Here is a 25,345-nt window from a genome sequence, read left to right as displayed (position 1 = left end):
TTCTAATGCTCTTATTGCATGAATTTATGACAGATTTTTGTTAAATTTTTCTCCCTACCACATCGAATATATAAATGTGCCAGTGAATGTATTAATCCAAAACATTAAAATACTTTAAAAATCTTTAAGAATCCTCTTTCAGCTCTTTTTTTGACATTTTTTTTCCCTTGCCTTCTAAGATGCAAACAATTTATGCGATTTTCTAGTTCCACGTGGCATAGCAAATCATTTTCGTTTCTCTTTATGGTTAAGGCGGTTTAAGAATTCTCATTTTACTCTGTCTCTTACTTCAGTATTAATTCATTTTACATGCGGCCTGGGAAGGTAATGGAAAGGTAGTACCAGACTGGAATTCAGACAAAAGTGGTTGCTAAGTTTACATTGCCACTGAACAACAAGTAGTCTCAACAAGTTTCACATATATAAATAAAAAAGAGATAAAAATAAATGCAGCATATTGATTTTTACTTTTTTCATATACACAGTAAAACAGAGCCATTTATCTGAAAAAAGTGGATTTTTACAGCTTCAGTAAATTGCCTTCTTATTGTTAGCAAGAGTAGTACTGTTTTGTCATTTTACTGTACAACAAAATCCTAGAGGGTAAAAGCTCTTAGAGGTTTAAAGACACTCTAATGCTTGGCGTTCAAGCTAAAAGAGAGCTTTTTCATACTACTGATGAAGAAAAGAGTAACATTAACCTCCTGGAGGAAGCATTTAGGATAGCAGAATGCAATTGCTTAACGTAGATTTTCAGAAGATATTTTCACAGTTTAAATTTCCCTTTATTCTCCAAATGACTAGAAATCTTATCTATCTTGGGGAGTATTTTCTCTGCAAAATTAATTTGTGTGACTAATACTGAGTTGGCCTTGTTTGGAGAGAATAACACCTTGCAAATTACCACCTTGGGTATAAATAATACTCAGACTTTAGTCCATCCTCTATACAAGGTCACTGAATTTATTGCAGTACAATATTGCATTTGAGATAGGAGGATTTGGGCTAGTGCTGAATAAGGACAGTAGGAGGGTGTCAGGAAATCTTTTCTTTCGTCTACAACTGTAATGTTGTGGTATGTCTTTCTTGTTGTTTTTGTTTTTCCTCTGTGAAAAAAATAGAGAATACTAATGGGTTACGTTTAGGGGTGCATTTCCATTAGCATTTTCCTTTGGCTCAAGAGTGACCTTTTGAAGCATGTCCCCACTTACTGCTCACTAATGCGTATTACTGCGTGATGTTACAGTGCACAGACTGGGTTCCCTTCAGATAAAGCTCACTGAACAGTGGGCTCCAGGAGCGTGTTTAATGTGTGTCAGCCACAAATGAGTCCCTGGCACCAGCCTATAGTTAGTCTGAAATAAAATCCCCACACACATATAGCCTGTTTCTCTCTGTAGATCCACTGCTTTCATCGCACTGTTTACGAAGGTGGACATTTTAATAATCTGTAGAACAACTTAAGTCTGAGACAATTCCAATGGTTTCACAGTTCTCTAGGAAACTGAGTTAAAAAGTAGACTTTGCTGCCCAAAGAGACCAGGCTAGAGCCAGAAATTAATCTGTGCCACACAGCATCTACTGGCTACAGCAGGGGTGTCAAACTCATTTTCCCTGGGGGCCACATCAGCCTCGCGGTTGCCTTCAAAGGGCTGAACGTAATTTTAGGACTCTAGAAATGTAGGAGTAGTTACATTTATACAGTCATAAAATTACGTTCAGCCCTTTGAAGGCAACCGCGAGGCTGATCTGGCCCCCAGGAAAATGAGTTTGATACCCCGACGTACGGAGACCCATCATTGGAAGTGTTCAAAGTCAGGTTGAGTAATCTGATCTAGTGAAAGATAATCCCTGCCCATGTCAGGGAGGTTGGACAAGGTGACCTTCAAAGGTCCCTTCCAAGTGAAAACATTCTGTGATTCTGTGATTCTCTGATTCTATGATCTTGGTTGGGCAGCAAAAAGGGAAAGCCCTGCCATGCTGGACTTTGCTGCCATGCTGTCAGGGAAAGAATATTCCTGGAGGTCTTAGGAGGGCTGCTCTTGGGAGGATCTCCTCTGCCTACCCTTCCCCAGCAATAGCTGCCTTCCTACATGTATCTTCCTCAGACTCAACAGCCAGCCTACAAGGCCATGTTGTTCTCCTGGCTGTAGCAATCTGCTCCCTCAGACACATTAAACACGAGAAACACTGTTCTTCTGCCTGGAGCTGGGCCTGTCATCGGCACAGTAGTTAGAAAGGAAGTCTGTGAAAAAGAGAAAACATTAAGTCAGCCTTTCTCAGTACCAGCACTCTTCAAAACAGCACAGATGTTCACCAGCAAATCTTATTTGCAGATACTGCTTGAGGTCGATTAGCATCAAAGCAGCAAACACTCAACTGTGGAGAAAGCCATATTATGTTTTACTATCTAATCCTTGGCCTAGAGCTACATAAATAATCTCCCATGTTTTCAAGGCCCTTGAGGGCACCGCTAGGCTTGCCTGTGCCTGCCTAGACACTCAGTGTTCCCCCAACCCTGCCCAGGTTCCAGGACCCCATGTCAGCCCTTGGGACCATCATCCCCTGCCTCACTGAGGCCATAGCAGGGCTGGTCTCTACCTCCCCATGGCCTCTGCCCAAGCCAGGCCCACCTGCAGGTGCACATCCCAGCACAGCCTCAGACCGTCCCTGTTCCCAGGCCCAGGGACGTGCCCAATGCCTGGGGCTGGGGCTGCCCCTATGTCCCCATGGCTGCCTTGCTTCTGGCTGGGAGAAGCCCTGACTGCCAGGCCCTGTCCTGCTGTCCCCAACATTGGGATCCTGCCATGGTTCTGGCCCACTGGGAGCCTCTGGTGCCCATGGTGCCCTGACACATGCAATTGATAGAGATCTCCCACAAGTAAACATTGAGACACTATGAGATTTTATACCGTGTTTCTTACAGACACAAAGTTAAATGCCTTGAGCCTACTTGTATTAGAGGGAAGGAAGTTAAATTTGAGTGAGATGAAGTCAGAGGTGGGCCAAAGGTTTGCTTAGAAAACCAAAACAACCAAACAAAGAAGGCAAAGCCTTTCTCCCCAGAACCAAAAGATCGCCCTCCAGTATTTGTCAAGCTTTGGGGAGAGGTGTAGATGGGTATCTCCAAATGAGGCAAATACTATACAGCTTTCCCAGCTGAAGTGTGCTCAGAAAGCTTGTGGTGCTTCTGATCTCCCAGGCTCCTGCTGCTGGTCCTGGACAGTGCCCGTGCCATCTTTTCTTGAAAGTGTTGGGAGTCATTTTCCAGTGCCAACGCGAGCAATCATAGAAACTAAGGCCAGTGATTTTCCTCCATACATCCAGGGTTTCTCTTTCACTCCCTGCCTATTCGCTTCCATTGGGTTTTGTTTTCAGCCTGATGTTTCCCTCTTTAAATTGCTGTGTTTTCCAAATATCTCAGTATCAGTTTATCATTATTTTTGCCTGAACAAATCCACCAAAGAGCCACCACATGTCAGGACATCTCCAAGACAAGAGATCTCTCTTTCTAGGGTAGTCAGTAAAGACTACAGAAATTTTGCTCTGTCAGGCTCTGCCTTATGTTTCTGGTGATCTGGCCATTGAGAAATGACAAAACAGGGACTCATCATTCTTTTTTGGGTTTTCTTAGCAGCCTGTGGCATGATGTCTGCGGAGCACTGTATCTGTCTAGTGAGATGTTTCTAGAGATAGGTTTGGTTTATCACAGTTTGTGCCTTCACAGAGCGGTGGTGTACAAGTGGATGGTGCTTAGAGGTAACCAGACTGAAATGGAGTCACTGAGCTATCAAAAACAGTGCAATGACATTGACAGGTTAAATTAACCTGAGAGGAGCTCTGTGCTGCTGATACAATGCAAATTTCAGCTTCCAAGGTAGCCTAAAGGTAGCCACATGGCACTGCAGTGCAGCATGTGCACTTGGTCACAGACACTTCCAGCAGGAGTGACCTTTTAACACAGGGACCCTCAGCCCTGCAGGGGGATGATCAATGACAGTTGCTCCTCAAGTGTCTGCAGTACCTGCAGCATCAGATCCCTTGAAAGTGCATGAGGTTTCCCAGGTTAAGAAAATACTACAGAAGGCACCATTATCAGCAGAAAGTATATTTTCAACTTTTGTATTACTATGGTTGTATGACCCTCATGATCATTGAGGTTTATGGTGCAACTTACGACTTCTCAGGGTGTGACCTGAGGTAGTGAGAATGGGAAGTACATGCTTTCTAGGTGTCAGAGTAAAGGTGTTGAGCAAGCTGTATGCTTGGCAAGAGGGAAATGCTGTCTAATTTACACCAGTGGGAAGACAGATAAACTCAGACAGTTTTCTCCATGATGTAGAATCCTGTGTAGGGGTTGTTGTAGCCCATTGTTTGTTTCTTGGTAGGTGATGTATTTCAAACAGGTATGCCAGCAATTGGTGGCTTAAATAATTCAAGATACTTGTAAAACTTACGAGAAATGCTTGCTTTGAAACAATAACTGTTCACATTCCCTATTCAGAATAGTTTGTGTGATGAATTTTGCTTTTTCTTCTAATATTCTAATATTCTTCTAATATTCTAATATTCCAAATTGTTGGTTTTTTCATCATTCAAGCAGGACCATCTTCATATCTGATACAGAATTATTTTTATGATGATAAACAATAGATTTCTGATTTAATGTTCCTCTGGTTTAAGAAAGAGCTGGTGGATTAAATGTGTACAGAAAAGTTCGCATTTGCTCTAAAACATCATTTCACTGAAACGTTTAAGGTCCTCGTTTGGTCACTTGCATTGTTTCCTCCACAGTGTGTGAGAATCTGTGTGCACATGTGCCTTAAAATCACCTTGAATAATGCAAATTCTGGCAGAGAACAGCCTCTGCATAAACGATAGTGTACAGCTTTTCCAAGCTCTTAAGAACTGCAGGGCTATAGATAAGTAAATTCAATAAAATGAAGCTCTCAGCAATGCCTCCTTCAAGTAATCAAATCACTCCGCTTCCCAAGTTTGACACTTCTAGTTTTTCAAGACTTTGGTGAATTATATTCCCCCATTCTACAACAAGAATCTCACAGGAGATAATCTGTCTCCCCTGACCACTTCTAGACCCCAAGAGGATTTACGTCAGGCCAGACCAGTGCCAGGCAGCAGGAAGACTCTAAGGGATATTTTAGGAAGAATAGGATCTGAGGAACAGTAACAATGCCAAAACACCAGAAGCTCCTGTAAAATGCAGATTTGAATACATAAATGTAGTTCAACTAATCTTTGGCTGCCTAGCCTCATTTCTCTACAATAAAAAAAGACCTAGATGACAAAATAAGTTTGAAATCAGAGTTGTGATTGGGAAGAGGAGGAGACGAGTTCTGTGAAGGAGAAAGAAAGGTGTGGTGTCCAGTAGGTTGCATGAAATGTACATTATAAATGTAATAAAATATAATATTTTTTAAAAAATAGATAAATATATAAAGTTGCCACTAATTGATTTACTCCTGAGACAACTTGGTTTTATTTTGCAATCACTCCCCTACTGCTTCCACGAGCAGCCTAAATATTTGCTTTTGGTATTTTACCTCATGGTCATGTTTAGAAACTACTCCATCAAAACAATATTTTATTATTTTCAGAAGTTTATGAAGCAAAGAATTGGAACATACTAAATATTCTAACATTACTCAGTAGTTCAGTTATAAACCTGAAATACATTAAGTAATTATCGGACATTCACATTTACCACTCAAAAGAGTACACTATGCAAATCAGATTTTCTACAGGAGAGAAAAGTTTAAAACTAAATAAAACTATCTCCTGGGACCTCCCCAGGCAAAATTCAAATAGTCTCTGAGAACATAGTTGTAGGTGAAGCCACTGAACACAAGTCAGTAGAAGACAACTATTGGCAATCTTAAAAATGCATCATTTACAGCAAACAAATGAGGAAACAGAAGCATATAACTTTGTTGTTTCGCTCTCGTATGTGTGTAACCAAATGTGTTGCTACTGTTTATTTGCTATTTCTGTTTGAAAGAATTTCTGCAGCCAAATATCAACTTCTTTGCTGTTGGAGTTTAAAGGATCCCAAATGGGAGCGATTGATGTCCAGCTAAAGTCAATTTTCTATTTTCCCAATGGTATAAAGATTGATCAACTAGAAATGAATTTAGGTGATTCTTAATATGCTTATTGATCTGAAGGCACCTTCCTTAAAGAGAAACTTCATATGCACAATCATATAATTTAATGTTTGTGTTTGTATATAGTATTTTAAGTATATAATATTAATATCTGTTTAGTGTTTTGTCCTAGTGTGGTAAAATTTGATATTAAATTTGGTTTTGATTCTGATGTAATTTAACTAATAATACGTGGCTGGGTACAGCAGAGTGCATAGCTTGACTGTCAATCAGGCTTAATAGTGGATGGGGGAACAGGATGCTTCTTGCCCCTCAAGCCTACTTTAAGGGGTGGGTGCCTCAGCAAACCTGAATTGCAGCTCATGACATGGTCCTGACTGGCCCTCTGTCTTAGCCCCTAGGAGTTGACAGGGGACTTACTGAGCTCCCATGCCATGCAAAGTGTGTGCAGCTGTTTTGCTCTTTTCCTCCCCACAGCACTTGAGGGCCTAACTGCAAGTCCCTTGAACTCCTTTACACAACTGTTGATGGTTCATCATATGGGTTGATTTTGCTGGGAGCTGAACTGAGACTGGCTTCCAGATTTAACAGCTTTGGATGACTCACTTGTTCAGAGAAGCAGCTGCAGGGTATTCAGGAGTACGCAAAAATGGCAAGCTGATGACAAACGTCGTGGCAGTGACAGCAGATGCTAAATATGGTGCAGCACCTGACAGGTGAATAGAGGTAACATTAAAACACTTGGGCATCTTCCTGCAATTACCAGTATTCCTGGCAAAAAAACATCTGACCCCAGAACTTTGTAGATAAATATTTACCCTATTGCCTTTGGAACACAAGTCTAAATATTTATGTTGTCACTGCCTAAGGTAGTTGAGTCTTTAATTTGAGTTTGGGATCAGTTGTATCCTTAGAGGTGAAGTAGTCTTTTGGGGTGGCACTCTGGACTTTAGTAGAAATGTGCCAGCCACTGAAGTGGCCTTCCAGTGTGTAAATTGCTAAAATAAATGACCTTTGATGTTTCTTTAGGATGTGAACTAGTGCAGTTAACCTACCTGGATGCCACCCTGCCACTTCTATGATCCCTACTTCAGTTTTTCAGAGGAATGAGAATGAAAGACAAGCACTGAACTTCCCCAGCCAGATTTACAGAAGAACACGACCACTCAAAAATTTTATTTTTCTCATGTTAAGTTTCTGCTGTCCTAAGAGACCACCTTCTTAGGGGCTGATGGTATCTGTGGTGAACTGAGATTTCCCTTGTGAAGATTTCTGGCTTGGTACAGGAAATGGCGTTCAACCTTCCACCCAGCCAGTGACATCAAGTTATGCAGTCTCCACTGGAACAAATTGGGAGACTTGTAGCCTGTTTGCCACACTTAGTGAGCAGCCTCAAACTCCCCATGGAGTACCTTCTCCAGTAATTCCTAGTTTGTTGTGGATTTTCCTATTCTTGCCACACCTATGTTTCAGATATATGAAATCACTCCTTCCTGAGAGACAAGGGTCTTGTTTTGGGGATGATGTATTGCAATAGAGGTTCGAGCTGGGAGCCAGGGCAAGCAATTTAAGCCTTGTTCAACACAGACTTAAAATAACACATGTGTAGGTGTATAAGATTTGATATCTAAGTACACACAGAAGAGTGGACGAGTTTTCTGATATGATCGGAAAGCCTCTGTGATTTGAAGCCCCCTGGAGATAGTGATTTGATCTGCTTCAATCCCATCCTCCCACAAGTGTAGAATGAGGAGATACCCAGTGAAAGCTGTTTAAAATAAAGCACAGCAAGCATTCATCCATAAACTGAAGCCTGAGTTTGTCAGTGTGCAAAATGTCAGTGGATTAAAAGGCAGTTCAAGAGAGTTATGGGAAGAAGGTGGCTGACAACCTATTAAACATGATGATATGGATGTAACACCCTAGTTTCGTGGCCTCCAAACTGCCAGAATTGAGGAGAGCATGTGAGAGGGAAGCATGATTGTGTACTTTCTCTGTCCTTACACTCCCACACAGTATGTGCTAATGGCTGTCCTCAGAAACAAGCCCTTGGTTTGGAAATTCCCATTGATGCAAACCAGTGTGTCTAAGCTTTTTGGCAGTCTTAAGCAGAGGGCTCAGGAGTGCAAACAGCACTGACACTAAATAGTCTTTTCTCACTTAGAAGCTGTCCCTGGCTTTGAGGTTTATGGAAAAATGTTGGCTTTCCTTTGCTGTATTATTCCTCTTTCACAGATAGTAACCTAAATCTCAGGTACCAGCCCAGACACTTTTCTGGACACAAATGGAATTTTTCTTTGATATAGTGTGCACTGCATGACACAAAGGACTGCAGTTAATCTAAAGCAGGTAGTAAGAACATCTAGTCTACATCCCTGTATTTCAGGACTTGGTTTTTAAGACAGAGTAATAACAGTGTAGGAATTGAGACATACAGGTAAAGAGACAATAATTTGATGTAAACCTGTTTGGAAATAAATAATTATGTTGATATTTTCAACTAATATAAACATAAGCCTCAATGATCTACTAAACTCTGTACCTAAATGTTTCTAAAGCTTTCTAAGATGGAACCTTGTACATTCTGGGTGAATTTCTATTACTGTAACTTGGTTGAATCCCTTAGTTTTAAACTATTTTCCTTTCTTGGTTCTTATTGTGTAACATCGTGTCTTGAAATGGTGGCTTAAACAAAAGGCAGACTTTAAAGCAATGAGGGCTTTTCCCCCACACTAAAAATACTCATAAAATTATACAGGAGTGAAGCTTTTAATGGTGATACATTGTGTTTTGCTTTTAGAGGAATGAGTCAGTTTTTCAAATGCTGTAAGACATTCAGTTTGTGAGTACTGCTTTCATTTTTGCATTTGTGGAGCATTACAAAAAGCTGCCTGCTTATAGTTTGATCAATATAACTTGACTGTAATGTTATACTTTCTGGAGGGAGTATTTTGATCATAAGAGCTGAAAGGCATATCCTATGCAATACATGAAAAGTCGAGAAATGTGATAGTTAAGTTCCTGCTAATTAAGTAGGTTGTGACTGACCAAGAATCAGTCATGGTAATCTGTGATGGTACCATGAAAAATGCATTGTAATTAGGTACCATGGCTTGAATATAAATCATCAATATTCAACAGATATATGCCTCTTTGTTGGTTTCAAGTATCACACATTTTCACTGAAATGGAAAGTCAAAGTAATAGCAATAAAAAAGGGAAAGTAATTGATACAGTAGTCTAATACTTAATATTTCTTTTTTTTTAGGAAATATTTAAGAAATACGTATTTTTAATTATTACTCATCATTCCAGCTTTATTTTAAGGATAACTAAAATACTGTTCCAAACAATATACTTAATTTTAGGAAAGAAAGTTTAGCACTGAAATATTTTTCCTGGAAAGCTGCCTGTTATTTTTTTTGTCTCTTCTGTATGTGAGAATCTGTGGAAATATCTGAATGTATCTTAAACTAATTCACCTCCAACTGTGATCCCTCCTGAAAGTGTCACCTTTGTGCTACGGAAAACATGACAAGAATTACATGTCTAGTATGCAGGGACTAGTGCTTGCAATAATGATCAGGAGCATTTGTATGGGTACAATATGGTTGAATTGTCTGTCTATATGTCATAGCTACTTTTATATTCCTTCTCCCTGTTACATTTCTGTAAAACTGTGCAGAGGAGTAATATTGGAAAATCTGCAAACACCTGCCTGTTCAAATGTTCACTGCAGTTAAAGCAGTTTCCATCTCAAAGGTTTGTTTTCCCAGCTTACCAGTTGTGATGTACAGGTTGGCACTAGCTAGGTATGTGTGGTGTGTTCTGGTGTATGTCTGAATGAGCAGGTTGGGGATCATCCTGCAGAGGTAAGCAGAGGATATGGGAGACCCAATATCCACACTAACATCTTCTTAGAGATACACTTCTGTTCTACTGAATGAATGCCCATGAGCAGATGAAGCGCACTCAGTGCACTCCAGGTTAGTTTCATCTCAAATGAAGGCAGCCTCTGTGCTCTCAGGTTGCCCTGCAGTGAAAAGCAAAATGAAGTAAAGAGGAATGCTCGGGAGAGGCTCTTCAAAAGCACACTCCTGACCCCGGCTAAAATACTAGAGGAGATGCATCTGTTGAAGCTGGGAATTTCAAACTGAGATAAAGAGAATTAGTTGCCCCAAGAGTTGTTTTCAGACACCCAGAAAACAGTATTTCTCAACAGTGATAGACTGCTTCATCATTCATTTGCTTGAGCTGGAACAGAAGGTCTATATTTTGAATTCTACAGTAGAGTCCAAGTTTTTGTTTCAAATGCTTTTAGGTCGTAGTATACCACTGAAATGTAAAACCCACTGAAGTTTCATTAAAAAGAAAAATCTCTTCAGCTTCAGCTTTCAGGCCTATCCTGCCATTTTTAGTAGACTATCCTACCCTGCAGTAGAGGCTTGAAGCACTGGAGATAATGCTGCCCAAAGCTAGAATAAATATGTTTTCTGCACATCGTTCCAGTCCAGATATGGTGCTGGGAGAAGGCTTGCATCTCTCTTTCAAGATGACTCCGTATAGGGCCAGGTGGGTTATAGGTTCTGCCTGCTGGCTTTCACTGGGGTTTACAACCATGATTTCTCTCATGTCCCTCAAGTTGAACAGCTCATTTTCCTTTAATTGCTATAGCTCTCTAGCCTCCTGCTGATTCAGGCCTTTCCTCCTGCAGTAAGAAATGTCATGTGTACGCAGTCATTTTACACATATACTTGTTTGGACTTCATTATAATTTATTATTAACTGGATTAAGTCTCTCATACCTAAGTCTTGAGCAGCTTACCTATCAGTATGGTGCCAGAATGAGCAGCTGGAAAGCTGTGTCAGTAATTTCTTTATCTCATCTTGTTAATATCAAATATTAAAATACTTGCAATTCATTCATGGCACCCACATATTTTTTATTAGCAACATACCTTTCACATCTCTTTGCTTGGTGAAATATTCTTACTACCTACTTTACCTCTGCATTGAAGTAGGAATGAATAAAATTATCAGAGTTTGGAAACTGCTGTTATACATTCATGTAAGTAAAGCATAACATTATAATTATACTGATAGAAAAATGACCAAAAAATCATTTGTGGTTACTCTGAATAAACTAAAAGACAGCCAAAACCATGTCATAAACTTTCTTTTTGTTATATGACTATTGTATTTTTGAGCCCTAAATCTTATGTAAGTAGCACAATTTGAAACACATGCTTAATTTTTAAAAGAATTTTAGATTTGGATTTCTTGTAATATTGTGAGATTTTTGTGCATGCATTTTTATTTTGAAACAGTTTATTGCTCAATGGGGATCCCAAGTTCACAGTACTGCAGGCTGAAACCTTTTCTACATGGAATACCTAATTGGCTCAGTATTAAACTGAGTTCAGCAATCATAAAAGTTCATAGAAGGTCAATCTGAAAAAAACCCCATCAAAACAGTACAATGTATACTTCTGTAGAACTTAGTTGTGTATCTTTTATCTTGAGCATTATTTTGAGGTTGGTATGTCTTCAGAACAGGCTCTTCATTTTGGCTATATACAATACCTGTACATAGAATATGAGTCAGTCTACACAGCCTTCTTGTTTCTCAGAAAGGTCATCTCTCATCAAGTTATGAGCAAAAAGCTTCAGAGTCTTCCAGGCACCCAGCCTCTTTGTTGAGGTATTTAGCTTTTTTTACCTCTGCAATGCACCTGGGGCAGAGCCTCTCCTGCACTGGTTCCATGGGTCGCAGCCTTAAGGTTTATGCACATTGCTCCACTGGTGGGACACAGCTCTTGAAAGAAACTTGTTGCCTCCTGGTAATGTGATCAGGCCTCATTACATGCTTCAAGATAGCCCTTTTTTTCAGAACCTGGTGTGTTTTTTAGCTCTTCCCAAAATATATAGCTAAAAGAGAAAATAGCGGTACCAATGAAAGCCTATCCATCTAAGTGTTATTTGCATTTTAGCCTTTCTTTGCCAGTCTTGGCTAGTTTTGGAATTTCTCCTGGTTGGTGGGTAAGAGGGAAGGGGCAAAGAGCCCTGCGGTAGATTTTCCTTCCCTGAGTTATGTCTTTCTAACACGCGGTGTCCCTGAAAATAAGACAGGGTCTTATATTAATTTTTGCTCCAAAACTTATTACTTTTTTACATGTATAGCTGCCTGGACACTATTTAAATTGACTTTTTAAATGAACTGTAGCTAGGGCTTATTTTTGGAATAGGGCTTATATTTCAAGCACTCTCAAAAATCCTGAAAAATCATGCAAGTGCTTATTTTTGGGGTAGGTCTTATTTTCAGGGAAACAGGGCATTTTCCTCCTTCCTCTCTGATCCAGTAGTCACTTATCTTTAAATGCAGCAGCTGTAATTGATAGCTTCAATGCAAACCCTGTAGATCTTGGAAAAATAACCCAATAGCTTGCCAGAAACCAGGGAGACGGGTATTTCCGAGATGGTTAAGCAGAGATTTTTCACATGAAGGTGCTTCTTCAGGTCAATCCTTAATTTCCTGTTTGTCTTTCAGCAGATCCGAACATCACAGCTGTTTGGCAACTGTCTGGGAAGGTAGACTGTATGTTAATAATTGCATTATTGATACATGCCAAATAATTTGTGTGGTAGAAATACTGAATAGGCTACAGAGGTTCAGCTGAAGAGATCTGAATACATTTAGATGCTGTCCACAACAAAGGTAAAAATAGTAAGTACAGTATAGTAACCTAGCTACTTGCATCACTTGCCATTACATTTTCTATGCTGTTCTATGCTCGACGGCAAGTTGAACATGAGCCAGCAGTGCCCTGGCAGCCAAGAGGGCCACCCGTGTCCTGGGTGCACCAAGCACAGCATTGCCAGCCGGGCAAAGGAGGTGATTGTCCTGCTCTGTTCTGCACTGGTGCGGCCTCACCTGGAGCACCCTGAGCAGTTCTGGGCAACACAGGATAAAAAGGATATAAAGCTACTGGAGAGTGTCCAGAAGAGGGCTGTGAAGTTGATGAAGGGTTTGGAGGGGAAGCTGTATGAGGAGCAGCTAAAGTCACTGGATTTGTTCAGCCTGGAGAAGAGGAGACTGAGGGGAGACCTCATGGTGGCTACAGCTTCCTCACAAGGGGAGGAGGAGGGGCAGGCGCTGATCTCTTCTCTCTGGTGACCAGTGACAGAACCCAAGCAGGAAGATGTGCCAGGGGAGGTTTAGGCTGGACATGAGGAAAAGGTTCTTCCCCCAGAGGGTGGTGCAGCACTGGAACAGGCTCCCCAGGGAGGTGTCACGACCCCAAGCCAAACAGTGTTCAAGAAGAGACTGGACAAAGCCCTCAGACACATGGTGTGATCTGTGGGGTTGTCATATGCAGGGACAGGAGTTGGACTCAATGATCCTTGTGGGTCCCTTCCAACTCAGGACATTCTATGATTAGTTATATGTGTAGGTTTGAATAATAAGACTGCAAATGTTTGCATTTGTTTCTTTCTACATCATTTTCAAAAAGTAGCTTGAGAAGCACACCCAACTTTGTTTCAGATAGTTTTGCAGATGAACCTCCTCTGGACTCTGCAGAAATCGTCCCTATGGAAAGCGAGGAGAGAGCAATCAGGTGGGACTTGGGGAGACGAACACCCAGTTCCTATCATAACAGCACATGAGCACCTCACTGAAGTCCCTTTGAAAGACTGTGAAATTAGATTGGAAAAAGGTTTACTCAATGCTATAGTCACTTCCCTGCCATGCAGGAGAGAAGACCCAATGATATACCTCAATCAGCATTTGCTGTGTGGTGGCAGGATCAGAGTCTCAGTCACAACCAGGCAGTAACATCCCATCATGCTAGGTTTTGGACAAGCATAAATGAAGATGCTGATGCCTCTTCCACAGTTTGTAACTTGCTTGGTGACAGATCTATTTCCTTTTTTTCTTTTTTTCAGGCAAACACCACATCGTGTATTATGGAAACATCAAGGATACTGTCTTGCCTCTGCTGTTTAGTAAATGGCATAGTGCTTCTTTGTAGAATATAGATGTCAACATGCATATTGAAAATGTCCAAGGATGTCATGAGTCCTTGCACAGGGAGAGGTGGCATGCTATTAATGATCCTTTCTTCCAGAAGCAAATTCCAGTCATGTTATATAAAGCTGGAACAGAAATAAAAATAACCCTTCGTTATAACCTTGTCTGCTGTACCTATGGCATATTAGACTTATTTAAATAACACTGTGAATTCTTGGGTAAAAAAGGAACCAGAAATGCAGCTATTATTTCTGCTGTAGTGTGGCAAGGGCTTTGCTGCTGTGAATAACAACAGCCATGTTGATGGGTAGACCTAAATTAAAAGTGAAAGAGCTTATTCATTCATTGCAAAAATCCATCTTAATGTGAAGATGAGGGAGTTTGGGGAGGTTTTATTTCTATTTTTGCTTTTAGGCCTACTTTATACTATACGGGGCCTTTTTAAAGTTGGAAAACTGTTGATAATAATATCAGAGATCAGCAAAGTTGTACATTATTTCTTTGAGTTCCTTTTAAATTTTCCTCTCTACTAGGCAATTAGAAACTCAGTGGAGCATTTTTCTTGGCACAAAATGCCATATCTCATGCCTAAAAGAAAGTGGTGATTTTTTTCTTAACTTTATTGCATATATTGGTCAACATTAGTCAAAGCATTCCCTTGCTGCAGCATCTGAGGTCCTTATGTATTTGGAATTAGGAAATATTCTTGGTATTTGAGATGCCAGAATGCTTCCCAGTGACAAGCATCAACTGATACAGGGACTTAGGGGAGTATATGCAGCGGTGTTGAGTGTGGGTCAGTGGAACGAAGTGGTGTCCTGAGCTACTCTGTTTGCTTTGCATGGTTTCATGGCTTCAGGGCCTACTGTGGTACAAGAGAATTTGTCACTGGGTGCACTCAGACTTATAGCATATATTGTACTATTTGTGAATCTGTGCAAGTGTGTAAATTCAGTGGTTGTGACTGCCCTGCACTGTCAGTGAATCTATAAATTGTGCGAATTCAACATAACACCAGACTGGCTGTTGAGCACGATTGGACTTACAGTGCTGATTTGCGGTCATTTGATATAATTGGGCATCACGCAGGGGTTCAGCCCAGCCACACCTACTGTCACAGTGCACACTGAGGACAAGCTAGAACACAAGGGGGCTTAACTTCTGCTAAATTCATCCTCTTAACAGTGGCCCATGGATGGTTTGCCGATGGTAGTTTGGATGGTTTGTTTTGAAGCTCACAGCCTTAGGAACGGGGCCATACTTAAAAAGTGTTTCTCAGTTTGCTACAGTCAGGAGGTTTAAAAGCCTCCCTGCTGCCACCTAGCCCCTCCTTGCAAAGCTGAACCCATGTACTCAACAACTTTTGTAGCTATTCAATGAGGAACATAGCTGAGACGAAGATTATTAAGCTTGGATTTTCCTTTCCTGCCTTTTCAACAAAGATGGCATTCCCATGACAGGTCAAGAGAAAGATGGCTGGGGAGCTAGCTCATGATTTGGGTGGCTTGGATTTCTGTCATGACACAAGGGGCTTCCTGGGTGGCAAAGGACTCAAGGCATGTGTATATGAACAACCTCTGGAGTACTGTAGCCACAGTGACATGGCCTATGCCTGAGGTGGCTGTCTCCTTAAATACCTTGAATAATTAAATCTAACACCCTTCTGCATGGGCAAATGTAGAAAAGTTTTCCACTCTACCTGCCAAAATGTAGTAGTATGACTGACTGCAGGTGTAAAGAGGAAGTGATTTACCACTGCTATAAGGTGTAAGGAGAAACAATTTACTTCCATCTTGAATTTTGTAGAAAGTAATTAAATGAAGCCAACTTGCAGAATTGGCTGGTTTACCTGCCTGAAGATGTTATTCAAAACACAAATAATGGAGAATGGATCCTGGAATGTCCTTGAAATGAGGGTCTATATAAAGGCATTTTTCTTTTCTGTATGTAAATGCGTATGTGTGAATTCAGTGGCCCTGACAGATTTACTTTGCTTTCATTGGTGTCATTTCCTGAGGAGAGGAATATGAATTTTGAACCCATTTTGAACTTTATGTGTTGGTAATTTACTCAAGACGCTGAACCCTTAAAACGTTTTCATCTTCCATCATTATGGGTCCTTGAAGCCAGAAGTCTTCACAGAAGCATGCTGAGAATGTCAGAAGGATTCTGTCCTTTAGCCCTTCCTCTGGATGAATAGCTGTGGTATTGAGGAAAAAGCAATCTGAAATCTGCCTAAGGAAATGAAAAAGCAAACAAGAAAGAGCTTTATTTTTAAGGAGGAGTGGTACTTGGAGCACTTAAGGACCTGCAACAAGAAAGTGAAATAAGACCATTATTACAAACTTGTAAGATTTTGCGTCAGCATTCAAATTAAAAAAAAAACAAACAAAACTGGAATTCAATAAGTGTAATCCTAACACATCAAGAACAAATACTCTGGGCTTCATTGCAGCTAAGTTCTGAAGTAGCATCTAAACACTCAACTGGAAGGTAGATTGTCAATACCAAGCACCTGTAAATAAGATCAGACTTTTAAGACAAATTACCCTGTGCCTTGTGGCTGTGAGGTACATACACTTAGTCTTTCCACCTGGCTATTTTAAACAGAACCAGGATAGTATTTCTAAAGAGCAGAAACATTACTAGGCACTCTTGGAGTTTCATCATCACATTTTTATTCCCTACAGAAGGTGGTAAATGAAACACCCAGTTTCCCAATCCTAGGCGATGATTCTGAAGGACAGAAGTGAGGACACAGTGCAGGAAGCTTCAGGTAACGGCATGACAAGAAATGCTTTTAAGATTTTGTATAAATTCAGGTTAAAAAGTTGACTGGAACAGAATGGAGTGCATAGAATTATAGAATCATAGAATCAGTGTGGTTGGAAGAGACCCTTAAGATTGTCGAGTCCAACCGTAACCTAACTCTAGCACTAAATCATATCCCTAAGTTAGCCGCCCAGACTGACAGAGTATTTCTTTTATTGAGTAATAGCCATGCTAACAGCAGATCTGAGGACAAACTTTTGCTGCTGCATGGCAATATTAACAGAATAAAGTTTTTGTTTGGTTGGTTGTTATTTTCCTGGGTCAAACTAATTTCCAACAAGTTGATATGAACCCATTTGCATCTACCCAATAGATACACACTTTACCATTTGTATTTTTGAGAAAATGATAGTGAATTTTAGCTAGTGAATGATCAGTGAATATGCTTTGACATTCCATGAATGTGTCATAACTATTATTCAATAAGAGGCTTGTATTTAAGCCTGTTAATTGCTCAAGGGCTAAAGGCCACAATTATTTCTTCCATTATTTAGGACTGATTAACTAGATAAATTGCGTGATACTATTTCTACTCCAGGATTAGATGTCTTCCAGGTCTACAGAAAGTTTTACTAATTGGTGCCTCAACGTTTCTGCCATAAATAGTCAAAAAAAAAGTGATGGCAGGGACATGCAAAATATTTTTTCTTCTGGTAGACATTCCTGGAATAAAATATTATTCGGAAATTAAACTATAGAGTTGTTTGGGAGTTTTAATTTACAGGAAAGCAATTCCAGTAACTTTGAAAAGGCTGGAAGAGTTATTGCTTCACCTTTAAGTGATGTACGTAGACGTCTATGTTCCTACAACAAATGGGGATGATTTCTGTGGTGTGTGAACTTCAGATCACAAATGGGGTGGCTGCGTGTGAAAGCCTATACACCCACCAATGGTGACACCATTACAGAGACAATATCATACAGCAACAGCTAGGTATCTGGAAACAACAGTCTGAAAGATGAGGCTTTGATACCATTGACAGAAGGATGTCAATGAATTCTAACTAGTCTCACAAGACTTGTCAGACATGCCACATTAAAATTAAAATTTGATGAATAAGGATAAAACTTTAATGTAGCTTCAATGCCCTGACCTAGATAAAGTTGTTAATTTTTGATTTATAACTTGGTACAGAATTTTAATCTGCATTAAAAAGAGAATTTTTTCTGTTTCTGTGAAGATAAGTGTTTTCTTTAAATACTGAGAATCTTAGATGAAATTCTTGTAAAGTGACATAGTAGCACCAAACCTATTCTACCTCAGCACTGAGTTCAGGATTTGATGTATCCTCTGGACTCTAGCTGTTCAAAACTTGCTTGTTTGTTCTCTCTGAGGACAAAACTGAGTGTGAATATATGCAGTTTCAGACGTCTAACAACCACTCTGTTTTTTGGTCTTAAATGGGATTCTTGCTTGCTTATATAAAAACTCAATTTTTCCTCAAGCTCTTGTTTATCTTCAGTTATTGCCATGTCTCTCCTACAACATCACCTTGCCAGGAGGTCCAGTTATATACAGATGTCCCATGACCTAGTTAGCAGTCTTCTAATTATACAGAATCACAGAATGGTTGGGATTGGAAGGGCTCTGGAGATTATCTAGTCCAACACACCTGCTAAAGCAGGTAGACCTAGAGTAGATTGCACAGGAACATTACACACCGAACATTACATGTATTTTGCAAAATCCTGCGTCTCTCTTTAATTAAACGGATTATTTTTAAGCAGTTTCTTATCCTAGGTTGAGAATGAGGTTGGTCTCATTTACACCTCATCCGTTTTGCCGATGATGCGCAAAACCAGAGGTGCTAAAGGTGTCCAAAGGGAGGTGTTGCTGGTTCATCTCGCAGGCTGCGGGCAGGAGTGAGATGCTGCCCAGGGCAGCTGGATGGAGCACCGGGAGCAGGGGGCTCATGGAGGGCGCAGCATGGACAGGCTGCAGGAGGAAAGAGGTGGCAGGAATGGGACAGCTACGGTGTTGCGTTGCCCTCTAGTGACAGGCTGCTTCAGTAGGTTGTTTCTCGCCACACCTTTTCAAGTTGAGCCAGTGGCCTCAAGTTGCACTAGGGGAGGTTTAGATTGGATATTAGGAAAAATTTCTTCGCAGAAAGGGTTGTCAGGCATTGGAACAGGCTGCCCGGGGAAGTGGTGGAGTCACCATCCCTGGAGGTGCGTATAAAGATGTGTAGATGAAGTTCTTGGAGACATCATTTAGTGCCAGTGTTAGGTTAAAGGTTGGACTTGATGATCTTGAGAGTCTCTTCCAATCAAAATGGTTCCATGATTCTGTGATTGCCTCCATTGGATTTCTAGACATGCAGGCAAAGGTAGCACAGCATTATGGAGTAACAACATGGCTCTGAAAATGGACTCTTTGGGTTCTTAAGCTGAGCTTTGCCTCTGTAAAGGCAGTGAAACACTCAGGCCCATCAAAAGTTTAATGTTATTGGTTTCTAGACCAAAGAAACATACATTTCCTATTTGCCATCATTACAAATTTTGTCTCTCAGGAAGAAGGGGATTTGCCTCCTCTGTACCTGTCCCACAATTAACATGTATTTTTGAAAACAAAAGCGAACTACCAATTAAACCTTGACCAACAGCAGTTGCAGCTCTGTTCTCACCTGCAGAATAGTAGTTGGTGAAAATACCAGATTTTGGTGGTATATAACAACATATTTTTTATTTTTTCTGATTAAAAATAAGGAAGTGGGAACTGACATCACTAGTGATTCACAAACATCTAGTATAAAGAAGGGATTTATAGTTCCACATATGGAGGAAAATGGAAATTTAAAGTGGCCATCAAATTAAGGCTTTTACAAAACCAGTCAGGTTACATTAAAAAAAAAAACACCTTATTTTTGCCTACTTTCTGTGGATTGTGGACATTTCTTGTTATCTTCTTAAGCTATATAATATATAATTTCATACAGTTAGAGAGCTGATCAAAGGAAGAAGAATGGGTTTATGATGAGTTTTTGAAGTTTTATACATGCATTTTTTGTCCTTACTGGGACAAAGTCACACCCTTATAATTCTGTTATGTGAAAATGTTTGAATGTTTGAATCAAAATGTCAGTTTTCAAATTGAGAAAGGGAGTGTTTTGATTCCTTTTTTTACTTCCTTGCTTTCCTTCTGAATTGGAATGGACCCTCTTTAATATGTCATTGAAATGAAAGCTTCTCTGCAGAACATTTTAGACTTAATAAAAAAGTAGTCTAACCAACTTTAACCTACATGGCTATTTCTCTGTTCAAAAATCCTGATAAGGAAGAGGCTCATTCTGCAATCACTATTTACATTTTCTGATTTGTTATTATTTTTTTTTCCCCCTCACTCTTCCCGGATTTGTGCCTGAACTTTCAGAAATTGAGTCCTCTGCACTTTGTGAGTAACACAAACACACAATGAAATCATAGTTCCATTGCAGTCAGTGGCATATCCATAGTTCATTGGATAACAAGTTTCAAAGAATCATAGAATGGTTTAGGTTGGAAGGGACCTTAAAGATAATCTAGTTCCAACCCTTTTGCCGTGGGCACCTTCCACCAGACCAGGTTACTCAAAGTCCTATCCAGCCTGACCTTGAACACTCCCAGGGAAGGGACATCCACAGCTTCTCTGGGCAGCCTGTGCCAGTGCCTCACCACTCTCATGGTGAAGAATTTCTTCCTTATATCTCATCTAAATCTATCCTCTTTCAGATTAAAGCCGTTATGCCTTGTCCTATCACTACATGCGCTTGTAGAAAGTCCCTTTCCAGCTTTCTTGTGGGACTCCTTCAGGTACTGGAAAGCTACTGTAAGGTCTCCCTGGAGCCTCCTCTTCTCAAGGCTGAACAATCTCAACTCTCTCAGCCTATCCCCATAGGAGAGGTGCTCCAGACCTCTGATCATCTTCGTGGACCTCCTCTGGACTTTCTCAACAGATCCTTATCCTTCTTACATTGGGGGCCCCAGAGCTGGACACAGCACTCCAGGTGGGTTCTCACAAGAGTGGAGTAGAGGGGGAAAATCACCTCCCTTGACATGCTGGTCACGCTTCTTTTGATGCAGCCCAGGATATGGTTGGCTTTCACTGCCAGGTTGTGTTGAGCTTCTCATCAGCCAACACCCTCAAGTCCTTCTCCTCAGGTTTGCTCTCAATCCGTTATCTGCCCAGCTTGTATTTGTGCTCAGGATTGCCCCGACCCATGTACAGGACCTTACACTTGTCCTTGTTGAATTTTATGAGAATGCAGGAGCCCACATCTCAAGCCTGTCAAGGTCCTTCTGGATGTTGTCCCTTCCTTCCAACATGTCAATCTCACCACACATCTTGGTGTTGTTGGTAAACTTGCTGAGGATGTACTCAGTCCCACTGTCCATGTCACCAACAAAAATATCAAACAGCACTGGTGTCCTTACAGACCCCTGAGGAATGCCCCTTGTCACTGATCTCCCCTTGAACATCAAACTATTGACCACAAGTCTTCGAGTGCAACCATCCGGCCAATTCCTTATCCATTGAGTCAGTCATCCCTCTCCAATTTAGAGTCAAGAAAAATTTATTCACAGAAAGGGTTGTCAAGTACTGGAACAGGTGGCCCAGGGAAGTGGCCGAGTCACCATCCCTGGATGTGTTTAAAAGATGTATAGATGAGGTTCTTAGGGAGATGGTTTAGTGCTAGAGTTAGGTTAATCATTGGACTGCATGACCTTGAGGGTTTCTGTGGAATAATTACTGTGGGCGCAAATTATTGAAACTAGTTATTGAGGATACACTTATTGAGAATAAAGTAATCTCCACATCTTCAGTATATAAGGCAGCTACTGGGTGAGTAAGGAATCTGCTCTGCACGGTTCCTTCCCTCCTCCTTGCAACCTGGCCTGCATTCTTGGATGGTTGTGCATGGGGGGAGCCCAGTGTGCTGGCACTAAGGAGTACAGGGGAGTGGAGCGGTGTGGAGATACTGTGGCCAGGCCCAGTGTACAAAGCAGCTACAGGAACCAGATGGTACCATGCACAGAGCTGCTGTCAGTTTAAAAAGATAAATGTTCCCTTTGTTACTGAGCTAGCAGATGTGCCAAAATTTTTCCAGTAAATCTGTGCAAGTACATACATTCAGTGGCCATGACCCTGTCCTGCTTTATGAGTGAATCCGTAATCATGTGAATTCAACATACCACCAAACTGGCTGTTGAACACGACTGAACTTACAGTGCTGACTTGCGGTCGTTTGATTGAATTGGGCTTCACTCAGATGTTACACTCAGCTGCCCTCAGCCAGCAGAGACTGAGGACAAGCTGGAAAGCAAGGGAGCTTAACTTCTGCTGAATTAACCCTCTTAATGCAACAATGTCTTCCAACCAAAATGGTTCTATGGTTCTGTGTTGTGCAAGACAGCATCAAATGCTTTGCACAAGTCCAGGTAGATGACGTCAGTTGGTCTTCCCTTATCCACCAATGCTGGAACCCCGTCGTAGAAGGTCACCAAATTTCCCAGGCATGATTTGCCCTTAGTTAAACTGTGTGTTGCCACAAATCACTTCCTTATTTTCCATGTGCCTTAGCACAGTTTCTAGGAGGATCAGCTCTATGATCTTGCTGGGCACAGAGGTGAGACTGACTGGCCAGTAGTTCCTTGGGTCTTCCTTTTTCCTGTTTTGAAAATGAGAGCTATGTTTGCCCTAGTCCAATTGGTGGAAACTTCACCAGACTGCCACAACTTCTCAGATCTAATGGATACTGATTTATCACCTTCATCCATCAGTTCCCTCAGACCTGTGGACGCATCTTATCAAGTCCCATGGACTTGTGCACCTTCATGTTTCCTAGATGGTCTTGAACCTGATCTTCTCCTGAAGCAGGCAGTTCTTCATTCTCCCAGTCCCTGCCTTTGCCTTCTGTGACTTGGGCTGTGTGGTGTTAAATCTTTGGTTGATTATTTTTATCTGATTGATGTTCTGAACTCATCCTGGAGATGATTTTACCTTGCCTTCTATTATAGCTTAGCAGCTCAATGAGACCTCGTATCTTTCTTAGTAATGAACTACTTCCCAGTGTGCCAAGCTGAAACTTCTTGCTTTCAGACAAACTACCTGGAGGAAGAACCACTACATAAGAGTTAACATTTTGATTTATCTATTCTTGCAGTATCATTACTGGAAGGGAGACTTTTTCAGGTACTCTGCTTATTACTGAGATGGAAAGGAGTGAGCAGGACAGGAGCTTTGAGTGACAAGTGAGCAAACTGAGGATCTGGAACTATTCAGTTTCACAAAAAAAGCAAAAAAAAAATAATACCCATGTGCCAGCTCTGCCTTTCACCTTGGGCTTTGGCTGTCCTTTCTAGTTCCACTGCTTGCAGAAAGCAGTTTCCTGAGCATGCAGAAATGATACTTGATTGTTTCAAACTGAAGTTATGGGAAACCATTTGGTTCTGTGTTTTAATTATGAAGACACATAGTTTTAAAGTTATTTCTATTACTTATATGTTTCTGCTTGGTGGTAATTTTCCTAGCTTCAAAATAATACATTTAGTTGGATGGAATCATTACTCTGGCCGGATGTGCATGTGACATACTTTTATGTGTGTGTGCTACTCTAAAGATAAATACGATAGTACCTCAGTTTGGGAAAATTCTCCTAGCTAGACTATTTTCAGTAGGCTTTAATTTTTCCTTCGAAAACTATTGGAACCCTGGGGGCATTTTGCATATGTTCACATTTAGCTCCATCTGAAATAATGTTTTAAGGCCTGGCGTTGTCTTTCCAAAAATTTCTTCACTCTTGCTCTTTACCTGCATGCTGTGGCACTCTGTTAGCAGTACTGAAAAACAGTCAACCTCTTTCCCTAATATTTGTCTCAAAATACTCAGAGAAACTACTACTTTTGGTTTGTTTGTTTTTTTGTGTTTTGTTTTGTTTTGTTTTGTTTTGTTTTTGTCATTAAATTCTTTTTTTAACATGCAAGGATTGAGCTTTGTAAAGCCAAAATCAGAAAGAGGAGCAGGTTGCCATGTGTGAGGCGACTGTGGATATTGTCACTGATGGGCACATGTCATACATTTGAAGCGGACCACCCCCATAGCAACACTCAGAGAAAAGAGGCCAGTGTCTGAAGACCAGGGATGTCCCTCCAGCAGCACCACAGTTCATAGAAGTGTGCTCACCCTGCACTGATGGGTAACGAACACATTATGCCGAGGCTGCGTGACTTGCTTTTCATTACGAGCAGCAGCAGGTAATTTAAAGCTACCTCAGATTTGTTCATGACACAGCCAAAAAGCTAGAGACTGCAAAGTAGCCATACCCCTAGCGGGATTCTGGGCCAAAAGGTGGAAAAAATACGTGAGAAACTGCAATCCTAATGCTCATGTAATACAGGTTAATAAACTACAGGTTAACACCTATCCTACACAAGTTGTTAGTGCTTATACCTGTACTATCTCTTTTACAGGGAGTAAATTGGCAAATCCTCATTCTGTTTTCATTTGGTTCTTACTGGTGCCTTTAAAGCTTTGCTTGACTCTAAGGGTGGGGTAAGGGCAGTCTCAGCTCTCCCTGCTTCCAACCAAGCACTTCTTTTCTCCATCAGTGCAAAACCTCAGCTTATTAGGAAGGTTTCTCTTGCAGCAGTGTCTGAATGTACAAATTTGCTCACAGTCACAGCTGGAGTGACTTACGGTGGAGACAGGTCATGCTGGGATCTTTCACTTTGGCACCAATTAAATTCTCCTATGAAAGCAGAGGAGGAAATATGAGTTTGTGGTTTCAAGTCAATAGAAGCTGCAGAGCACAGAGCAACTTGTTTTTTCATATGCTGTTCTTTGTAGATACAGTATTGTTAAGAAGTCAAACTCATGCCCAGCCCTAGGGCTTAGTTGTCTACCTGTTCTGTCTAATCTGCCCACTAAGAGAAAATAATGCCCAAGAATATTTTGAAGAAAGTATTATCAGGGTAAGCCATGGCAAGTCTTCGTAATGATCAGACTGGAACCTCTTAATATATGATGTTTTAAAACAATAAAATGGGCTTTTTAAACTTTGTTGCTTAAGGTAATTCGAAGAACATACTGGACCTCAAGGATCTTTGGCATAATGACCCTTGAAACTTCCAAAAAATGTTAGGAATAGGATGATATAGAAATACTAGTGAGCTGATGGTGAATTTGCTCAGGAATTTCACTATTCAGGGCATATGCTTTCTTAGGGCTTTTATAGCCTGTCCTGAAATTTTAATTATAAAACATGATATTGGAACCAATATGGACTCAGAACAGCTATTGTTAATATTTTTACTCAGAGTTAATAGATGCTAAAGCCCAGTTTAGCTTTTCCTTTCCTTTTGCCCACAAGCACAGGTAAAATTTGAC

This window comes from Nesoenas mayeri, assembly GCF_963082525.1.
Source record: "Nesoenas mayeri genome assembly, chromosome: 1".
In the NCBI taxonomy this organism is placed as follows: Eukaryota; Metazoa; Chordata; class Aves; order Columbiformes; family Columbidae; genus Nesoenas; species Nesoenas mayeri.
This window is presented reverse-complemented; position numbering follows the sequence as displayed.